The sequence below is a fragment of the Cyprinodon tularosa genome, unplaced genomic scaffold (genome assembly GCF_016077235.1).
Source record: "Cyprinodon tularosa strain WSP-4 unplaced genomic scaffold, ASM1607723v1 ctg60, whole genome shotgun sequence".
NCBI classification, from domain to species: domain Eukaryota; kingdom Metazoa; phylum Chordata; class Actinopteri; order Cyprinodontiformes; family Cyprinodontidae; genus Cyprinodon; species Cyprinodon tularosa.
In genome coordinates this window covers 1,145,698-1,155,431 of record NW_024039341.1, presented here as the reverse complement: position 1 = coordinate 1,155,431, position 9,734 = coordinate 1,145,698, and the positions used below count along the sequence as shown (strand labels likewise).

At 41.2% G+C, this 9,734-nt stretch overlaps 1 long non-coding RNA gene across 1 annotated transcript; it reads right to left on the bottom strand.

Moving 5' to 3' along the window:
- Positions 1–1,467: 1,467 nt before the first annotated feature.
- On the bottom strand, positions 1,468–2,453 carry LOC119797864. The gene is made up of 2 exons (XR_005282633.1): positions 2,365–2,453; positions 1,468–2,194 (listed from the first exon to the last, which is right to left on the bottom strand). It is a non-coding gene; the product is annotated as an uncharacterized LOC119797864 (long non-coding RNA).
- Positions 2,454–9,734: the final 7,281 nt, after the last annotated feature.

The following is a 9,734-nucleotide window of genomic DNA, read 5'->3' as shown; positions in this document are numbered from 1 at the left end:
AATGGATTTTTTTTAAAGCTTTTCTCTTTGATGCTACCTCAACCATATTTAACATTGGAGATGGTGCAATCATCTCACAGTGTTAGTGTTCCTAAAAAAAAACAAAAAACAAAATCTGATCTAACTTCATAGCAAAATGCCCAGTGTTGATTTAACTGCCACAGAGTTGAGTGTAACATCTTTTCAGGGTGTATAGTTCCACATTCTTTAGAGTTAAATTGAAGAAGCATGGCATTTTTTTTTTGTTTTGTTTTGTTTATTTTTGTACTTTTTTTCACTTTATTGCCAGTAGTATTTGAGTTAAGCTGGACGCCAGTCGTTTCTGATTATCCACAATTTCAATCTTGAATATAACGCTTCAATCATTCGCTAGGTTGGACCCATTTAACAAGGATGTGCTTGACGTCAAATCCACAGAAGAACACGTAAACTTCTGACCTAAACTAAATTCAGTTAACAGCCTATGAACATATATAGATACATGCTTATAAATGCATTGGTGCTGAACTGCTGAAGTGTCAGTCTGCTCATCAAACTATGTTTTAGTCATAAAGGGTTAAATAAAGTCTAGATTTAAGTAAAAATGAACAAAATGTCTCTTTAACAAGTTTGTATCACTTTATTTCACCTTAACAATTATCATCCAAAATATTAGTCTGTCAAATGAAAATCTTTCTTCAATATGGAGGCCCTTTTTTTAACAGCATTTTTCTAATTATTGAATCTTGAATATTGACCCTACTGAGGTTTGTGGTGTTCTAGATATTTTCTTGGCCTATTTTGTGAACCCATGGATGAGTTTTAATGATTTTGGAAAAACAAACTGTTCAATGTGTTCTCCATTTCTTGACATAGGTTGACACAGACTTAAAAAGCTTAGAATGTCCTTTTAAGCATGTCCCGACCAATGAATTTGCTTGTCAATGGTTTGGCCGGGATGTTACTAATAAAAATCATACTAACCCAAATGTGGTTTATCACAACAGATTCTCAATTTAGCAACAGACAGAACATAGAGTAGGTCTAGTGTGCTTTTTAACTTAAATGAAAATAACCCAAATGACTGAATTGTTTGCACTGTGAAGGACAGAGCCCCAAAAATCAGAGGAGCACAGGGAAGTTGGAGGGCAAAAATGGAAACACAGTTATTTACAACAAAATTCTGAACTCTAAAGATAACTCTGGGCCCAAAAGAAAATGAGGTCAACAAAAGCAAACTTAACAAAAACAACTGAAGTACTGGTATTAATTGACCTAACAAATTGAAACACAAGGGGAACATATATACTGGCTGATCATGCCTTAACAAAACTACAACAAAAAGAACAAAATAATACAACACAATACAAAATTAGCAACCTGAGAGAAAATAAATTAAGTATTTAAACTGTCTGTTACGGCTCCCCCCCTTTTTACTGGGGAGAGAGGGAAGTAACTTGACAACCACAAAAATATTCAGAGACCAAGTGAATGTTAGCAAAGAAAAATCAGGGATTTATTGTTTACAGAAAATCCCAAGGAACTCATACAAATGGTGGGGGAGAAAGGGACGATTAGGTGGCGCCAAATCAAAGAAAATAATAAAACAAAAACAGGGCCTACCTACGGTCTAAGCTACATAAAACAAATGAAACAAAAACCCTGCTTAACTAATCTAACAAAAAGATTCACCAAAACTTTACAAGGGTGGCATCCACCTACTTACCTAGTGTGTTTAACAAAAATATTCCTACGTGATGAGATGTACAGGGTACCCCAACCTTACCTTGTCCACTAACTCCCACCACAGACCATTAGACACACAGAACACAACCATGCAGCAAGCAAGCCAAGGAAAAGAGAGGGCCTAGGATCTCTAAGTGGCTTTCTTATATAGGACCTCCCTGGATCCTGATTGGTCCAAAGGTGGAGAGATTCAATCAAGGGAAGATGGATCCCAGCTTCTGCTACCTGTGTAGAAGCAAAGGGGAGGGGGGAGGGGAAAGAAAAACAAACAGCCTGGCAGGCATGTAACACCCCCACCCTTCTAAGTCCAAACATAAATGTTTGGAATGTACAAAATAAAAAACCTTAAAGGGCACGTGACAAAGCATCTGCCAACACATTCTCCGACCCTTTCTTGTGGCAGATCTTAAGGTTGTATTCCTGAACGACTAAAGCCCACCGCATAAGTCTTTGATTCTGGTTGTACATCCTGGAAAGAAAGACAAGTGGGTTATGGTCTGTAAAGACAGTTATGGGTTTCACACTCAAGCCGAGGTAGGCTTCAAAGTGCTGTAATGCCAAAAGTAGTGCAAGCGCTTCCTTCTCAATAGTAGAATATCTACTTTGATGATGAGTAAACTTCCTTGAGAAGTAACTTACAGGGTGCTCTATTCCATCTTTATCATCCTGTAGAAGAACAGCTCCTACCCCAACAGCACTGGCATCAATGTCCAGTTTAAAAGGCAGACAGAAGTTTGGGGCAGAAAGAACAGGAGAACAAGTGAGCAATCCTTTAAGTTGTTCAAAAGCATGCTGACATTCATCAGACCAAGTAAAAGGTTTAGAGGGGCTTGTCAAAGTTGTTAAAGGGGCTGCTACCGTGGAAAAGTTTCTGCAAAAGCGACGGTAGAATCCAGCCATGCCCAGGAATCGGCGGAGCTCTCTTCTACTGGTAGGAACTGGAAAGTCAGAAATGACTTTGATTTTAGCATCCACAGGACAAACCTTTCCTCCACCAACCTGTTGGCCAAGATAGAGAATGGTACCTTTGCCAAACTCACACTTTGAAAGATTGAGTGTGAGTGAGGCAGCCGAAAGGCGTTTGAAGACCTCAAGCAAAGTGGCAAGATGACTAGACCAGTCATTTGAATACACAACAATGTCATCTAGATATACCCGGCAGTTTGGCACATCACCCAGTACTTTATTTACAAGCCTTTGAAATGTGGCCGGAGCATTACACAGCCCGAAAGGCATCACTGTGTACTGGAGAAAACTGTCCGGTGTGACAAAAGCTGATATGTCAGAGGCTTCTTTTGTTAGGGGCACCTGCCAATATCCTTTCAGCATGTCAAGTTTAGTGACAAATGTTGCTGGTCCAATCTCATCTATACAGTCTTCAATGAGAGGCAAAGGGTGTGCATCAAGGACTGTTACAGCATTCACTTTGCGAAAGTCTGTACAGAACCTTGAACTTCCATCAGCCTTCATGTCCAACAAACATGGAGAACTCCATGGGCTATAACTTGGAATGGCAAGTCCATTCTCAAGAAGATACTCAACCTCCCTTTTCATGATCTCCCTCTTGGTGGGGTTGACACGATATGCCCTCTGCTTTATAGGTGCAGGATTGGTAAGAACAATGTCATGAGACACCACACTAGTTTGGGTGGGAACATCCCCAAACAGACATGGGAAGTCAAAAAGGAGTTTTTTAATGTCCTCCACTTGGCTATCTGATAAATGGGATAGATAACTGGGCAGGTTAGCTAGTATTTCACTATTGCTAAGTCTTGCAACCTGTGGTGGGTCTTTGCGCATTACCGCATCCTCCCCAGTCAACTTTGAAATGCAGGACACAGGGGAAACTGCTTCAACCTGACTCTGGGCTGGTTGATCAGTCACCCTGGAATGATACAATTTCATCATATTAACATGACAAAGCCTGGTCTTGCGACGGCGATCTGGGGTTTGGACAACGTAGTTCGTTTCACTAACTTTCCTTTCTACCACATATGGTCCTGAAAACTTTGTTTCCAACGAAGAACCAGGGATGGGTAGTAGGATCAAAACTTTATCACCAGGATGAAACTCACGAGTGACCGCTTTCTGGTCGTAGTGCCGTTTCATTTTGACCTGCTTTGAAGTCAAGGCATTCTGAGCAAGAGAGCAAGCTGTTTGAAGGCGCTCTCTCATCTTCGAGACATACTCTGGAATACTTTTTACAGAGGGAGAGGGTGAAACTAGCTGGTCCTTTAGGACATTTAAAGGTCCCCTAACCTCATGTCCAAACACAAGTCCAGCAGGACTGCAACCTAAAGTGTCCTGCACAGTTTCACGCACAGCAAACAACAAAAATGGGATACCTTCATCCCAGCCCCTCTCTGTTTCCATGCAGTATTTTCGCAGCATTGTCTTTAATGTCTGGTGGAATCTTTCTAGTGCACCTTGGCTTTCAGGGTGGTAAGAGCTTGAAGTGACATGCTCTATCCCCCATTGTTTTAGTGCCTGGGCAAAGGTTCTAGACTTGAAGTTGGTGCCCTGGTCCGTTTGGACAACCCTAGGAAGACCAAACATGGAGAAAAACTTTACCAGAGCTTTTATGACCACAGAAGCAGTGATCCTCCTCAGGGGAACGGCCTCAGGAAACCTTGTGGAAGCACACATCATCGTCAAGATGTACTGGTTTCCACTTCTTGACTTTGGCAAAGGCCCCACACAGTCCACAATCACCCTTCCAAATGGTTCACCCATTACAGGAATTGGGCACAAAGGAGCAGGAGGTATAACCTGGTTTGGCTTGCCTGCAACTTGACAAACATGGCATGTACGACAGTAAAGTGAAACATCAGATTTGAGACCTGGCCAAAAGAAGTGTCTCAGAACTTTGTCATAAGTTTTATTTATACCCAAATGCCCTGACAGTGGATGATCATGTGCTAATGCTAGCACCTGTCTGCGGTATGGGGTTGGCACAACAACCTGATACATGGCATTCCAGTCTTCCAAGTTCTCACCAGCCCAGCGTCGCAACAGGAGACCATCATCAAGCACATATGCCATCTTCTTCCTCTGGGCTTCCTGCTGAGTAAGAACAGAAGAATGACATTTCAACAGAGTCATGTCCTGTTTTTGTGCCACAATGAACTCCTCTCTAGAAGCTGGTAACTTGGACATATCTGGACCAGGAAGAGGAAAGACACTTTCAGGTTTGTTGAGTTCAGTCTCTGATGTAACAGGCTGAGACTGCCCTGTGGCAAGAAAAGAGTCAGACAAATCAGGACTGTATTTCTTTGACTGGGCCCGTGTGACTGCACAAGCAGGGAAAATACCAGAAGACATTGGTTCAAAGTCCACGCTTGTGTCAGGTGTGTCCAACACCTCAGGCACAGGTAATACCTTTCCACCAGCCAAGTCATTCCCCAGAATGAGATCAATCCCCCTTATGGGCAAGGCGGGAGGAACAGCAACCCTGCAAAAACCACTCACAACAGATGAAGTAAGGTGGATTTTATGCAAGGGTGCAGACACAAAAGCCATTCCTATACCTTGGACAACCACTCTTGACTGACAAGATGAGGTGACAGGCAGAGACAAAATACCCTCTCGAATGATTGTCTGGGACCCGCCTGTGTCCCTCAGTATTTTAACTTGCCGGCCGTCCTTTGGATCCCCTGTTAAAGAGACAAGACCCTGGGTAACAAAGGGTAGAAAACAGGGATCTAGTTCATCTCCATTTTTAGCAGTCTGATTGCTAGAGAGTGACACATTTTTAAGCAACCCAACACCTTTTGTCTGTGTTGCCAAAGCCTTGCTTTTTAAGGATAAGCAGTCAGCAATGACATGGCCTTTTTTATGGCAATAAAAGCACTCTCTTGCCTCACGAAGAGAAAGTGGAGGCTGCTTAGCCTTAGCTTCCGATAGGGTGGGGTCAGGCTTTAGCTGACGGATGTTCAAAACTTTATCTGTACGGGGTACAGACACAAATACATTTTTGTGTGTCAACATAAACTCATCAGCTACAATAGCTGCTTTAGACAGAGAGGCCACCTTTTGCTCATTCAAAAAGACTACCAGTCTCTCAGGCAAGGTGTTCTTGAAGTCTTCCAACAGAATTAGTTGGCGAAGGGACTCAAAGTTACCTTTAACCTCACTGGCAGCACACCATTTGTCAAAAAGGAGTCCTTTCTCACGTGCAAATTCCACATAGGTCTGGGCACTAGACCTCTTATGGTTTCTGAATTTCTGCCTGTAAGCTTCAGGTACAAGCTCATAAGCACGCAAGATTGACTCTCTCAGTACATCATATTTCATGCTGTCCTCTGTTGACAGAGATGAAACAACCTCCTGTGCTTTACCCATGAGCTTGCACTGCAGTAGCACAGCCCACATCTCCTTTGGCCACTCAAGTGCTACAGCAATCCTCTCAAATGCATTAAAGTAAGAGTCCACTTCTGACTCCCTAAACAAAGGAACCAAAGCAATATTCTTGCTGACATCAAACTTGTTCCTATCTAGCACCACATGAGGAGAATCAGAGTAGACAGATGAACGAGGTGGTGATTTATCACGTGAAAGCCTCATAGCCTCAACCTCAAGCTGTTTCAGTTTAATCTTCTTTTCAGCTTCAATCTCCAACTTGCGCATTTCAAGCTTGAAATTAAACTCAGCTTTTCTCACCAACTCGCGCTCCTGAGCCTCCAACTGCAGGCAAGCTAGCCGAACCTTGAGTCTAGCGTTACCACTGGAGCCACTGAACTCTGGTGACACAGGATCGAACCGTGGTAAAGTTGTAGGAGGCGTCCTTGGTTCTACCAATTCCTTTGGAGGAGTGGCCAATGCAGGAGCTCCTTTATCTTTCGAAGGATGGAGTCCTAGATCAACAGAAGAATCATCACACACATCTACATCCATTTTGCTTGAGTCCGTGAGGACTTTAATCTCAACCAGTCTTCGAACAACAATGTTTTTAATTTCAGCTTTCGAAAAATGTTTTTTCACCGGAATGTCAAAATGCTCAGCCAGACATAACAAGTCGTCCTTATGACACAGTTCCAGCTACACATGGCTAGGAGCCTGTACAAACTCCTCAAAGCTAAAGCTCATGTCTAAACAAACACAAGGTTCTCCCACATTATTGTATGTAACACTGTCCAACATTAATTACAACAAAAACCTAACAAAGTGGAAAAACTTAAACCCCCCCACACCTCTTCTAAAAGAAGTGGAGGAGTCCAATTAAGTCTTAGTGCCACTGAGATTCTTTGCAGCTGGGACTCCTGCTTCACAGGCCCTACCCAGCCAACATGGCAACCAAAAGAAAAGTATTAGTTTAAAGTGAACCATACCAGCAAGATGTAGCAAACTAAGTCAACTAAATGTGTGCTCCCAAATAGTTAGCCATTGCCAAATCATAAGTAAAAAAGAATCAAAAGCAGGGTATACAAATATAAAGTGATATGTTTAAATAAAAATAATTACCAAACCATTTATTGTGGGGCTGCATATGCTGTCATCACAGGATCAAAGAAATTATTATTCTATATTAAAATGATTGAAGGTATTTAATATGGTTATGTGTGTCTGATATTAACATATGTTCAAGGGCTGAAACATTATAGCATGGCAAAAACAGATAAAAAAAATGCAAAGGTGTAAATCCTGTGGCATGACACTAAATATCAATCAAAAAGCTTTAGTAAAAATATAATGAATCCTCCTAATTCTAACTTATCTTTTAGCAAAGAAATTGTTTAATTTCCCTTTGGGAAATTAACACTCTTTAATTTCCCTTTGTGATCAATAGAGTATTGTTTAATCAGATTTAAAGTATGTAATACATTCATGTTAGGGAAGGATTTAATAAATCCTGGGAAATATCTATGGATATTTGCATATTCACTTGACCTGAAATAGTCCAAATTATCATGCTGGGTAGAGTAACCAAAGATTTGAGTAGCAATACTCAAGTAAAAGTAAAAAGTACGGAAAAGTTCAAACACACTCAAAAGTAATTTCTTTCCAAAAGTGAATCAAGTAAATGTAGCTAGTTACAACCAGGCTTTGTTCTCAACTAAAAATGAACTCCCCAGGATGATACCTAAAATGTCAGGAAACGTTAAACATTGAAAAGCCTATTCATTCATTCAATAAACCCATTCAGGAGTTGACACTTATCTCTAGCAAATCTAAATCTGGACCAGCAGTTATCTCCATGAACCTTGCTCAGTTTGTGATTAGGTTCCAAAACAAAATGGTTATTTATGTTAGGTGGCAACTTAGTAAAAACATCAAAATTTATATTGTCTTTAGAACTCATAGATGTTTTTGTAAATTCCTAAATGTTAATGCAGAATTTACTTCAACCAAATGAGAAGTTGAACACAAAGGAATGTCTCTGGGTAACAAATCTTCCACTAATATCTCCCAGTCTTTTTAGACTTAACATGCTGACCTTTACTAATGGTTAACTTTTGCTCTTTTCATTCCCTTTACACTCCCTTTAAAGCAACAAATTATAAATTGGAGCAAAGTTTTCTAAAGGTCCTCCCAGCCTCCTCTGTCTTTTGGCGGCAATAACTCAGGCATAAAGGCCTGGCTTGCGGCGAAAACAAATACCACGCTCATTTGTACAAACCCGCATGGTGAAAAAATCCCTGATGAATGAGGGAATTAAAGTGAATGATAACCAAATGGAGGAAATCTTTTTCTATAGTTGTGTCAGAGCTTATCAGTGGTGCATGGGTGCAGTTTCTGCAAAAAGCAAACGCAGGGCTTCTTCCTCCTTTTTCCATCTCCCTTCATCAATCCATTTCTCTAACAAACTGTCACCATCACTCACTGGGGGCTTATATACCTGGCATCCACCCCGCCTGTACCTGGCTCATGATGGAGGAAAACCGCAAACAAGCACTCAAACCATAAAATGTATGAAAGTGCACAAAGCAGACACTTCCACATCATCATCCCTCCATTAAATGGGTTCTCTTACCTAAAAACTGACAGGCATTTCTTACACAGATGAAAATTAATAGGGCAAGCGGACTACATTGCATTAGCTTAAGCTGATGCGAGTGTGTCTGTGTGTTTTACTGCATTAGGCTCACTTAGGATAGCACAGGCCAAGTCAATCATGCTGGATCTCTCCCTGTTGTCCCATTGAGACCTGTGGCTCATCAGGGAAGATAATTAGTCTGAAGAGCTTTAATGATACTTGCCTAATAGCTACAAGAGCACACTGAGAGGCGTGTATGTGCATGTGGGATGCTGTGAGAGCGCAGATGTGGGATGCGTCTCTGAAAGGTGGTGAGTAAGCGAATAAGTGATTAAAATCATGGCTTGTAAATACATGCATTTATGTGTATCTGTGTGAGTGCATGCATTCACAGAGTGATGATATTAAAACAGAGGAGATAATGAAGGCTGGGGCTATCAAGCTCCAACCCACACATTTGCAGAAACACATAGAAAAGTCTTGCAGCTTTGTGGCTCCTTGTTAGCGTGGAGATCCTCGTCTGCTGTTGCCTCCTGCTCAGTGCAACCTTGACACAGATCCACAGAAATGTAGCAAGAAGGACAGGCAGACAAACATAGAGGTTCGGGGGTGGAATTATCTATTCATTTTAAAATTGTTATGAATTCCAATGAGCAAGTGCACCTTGTCAGAAACATGGAGTTTAGTAAATATTGTTATAAACCACACTGTGGTGCCTTGAGCCATTTTATGGCTTTTAAGGATTGGAACAAAGAAAGAATGGCATTTTTCTATTTTTGCATATGTTTAAGCTGTTTCCTTGAAATTTGAAATGAAAAAAAATGGAGCACAGTAAATTGTCAAGGCTTAGAAAGTAGGACCCAGAATTCAGGCAGACAGAACAGATGTGTTTTAAAATCAAGCGATTTATTAACTGCTCAGAGAACTGCGACTCATCAAATAGGACTGGCTTGCTGCATTCTTTGTAGAAATAGATACTCAGGTTAGTGACCACGAAACTCAGACTGGGAACGATAGCGAGCATGTGAGTCACTAA